Consider the following 1,004-nt stretch of genomic DNA (forward strand, 5'->3'; position numbering starts at 1 on the left):
TGTATTTGAAAAAAAAAACTGCAGACGGTTCCTTTCTCTGAAAACATTCCTCCTGTTTCTTTAACCTGTAATATAAAATGGATAAAAACAATAACAAAGGAAAGGGGTACAGAGTAGATAAAATATTACAACAGACATCATCTGCAGATAATACACATATTTGATCTTTCTATATACTATCAAAATACTGAATGAAAGGGTGTCCTTCTGATAAGAAAAACATAATGACAGTGTTTCTTATGACATATCACATCATGATAATGCCATAACAAATTACTGAACATCCAGTATTTTTCCATTCATCACACAGCATGAAAGACAACCAAACATGCAGACAATAATTCTCATCACATATAATATATGTATCTCACAAATAGGCAAAATAACACAGAAAATACAATTCTTCATATCAGGTACATTTACATGATCAATCTTAAAAACAATGTCTATTTATCAATAAAAATTGCATAAACTTTATTTGTAATCAACAATAACTACAAATTCTTCTTATATATCTTATCTCACATTAACGTTATCAGATGTTATACAACATGCATAATATATATTGATATTATCTTCTGTAAAGCTTATTGCCATCAAGAACTAAATATCTCAATCTGATGAAGGATTCTCAGTTACCCTTGGTAAAAAGTAGTGGCATAATTCCTCCAATGAATGGATGAAATTTCCAACTGGTATTGAACATTAGAAGTAAGAATAAGACTTTTTTCATGAATGTATTCATTCACTGCATGAAGAGAAAAAGCTTTTTTACTTTCTCTAAAGTATGTTACACTTTCTTCCGCTAATAATGATAACATTTAATACTCGTAAAAATGAAAAAGGTCTGCAAGGACCAACACTGCTTCCAAGACTGACCCTGACATACTGCTAATTATCAGAATTAGGTAATAGGAAAAGAAAAGCCAAGATGCTGTATAAGCATCACTATTCACATGAGGCTACTACCTCTACAAACAATACTTATCCCTGTTGTTGAAAGT

Source organism: Penaeus monodon, chromosome 22 (assembly GCF_015228065.2).
Source record: "Penaeus monodon isolate SGIC_2016 chromosome 22, NSTDA_Pmon_1, whole genome shotgun sequence".
NCBI lineage: Eukaryota > Metazoa > Arthropoda > Malacostraca > Decapoda > Penaeidae > Penaeus > Penaeus monodon.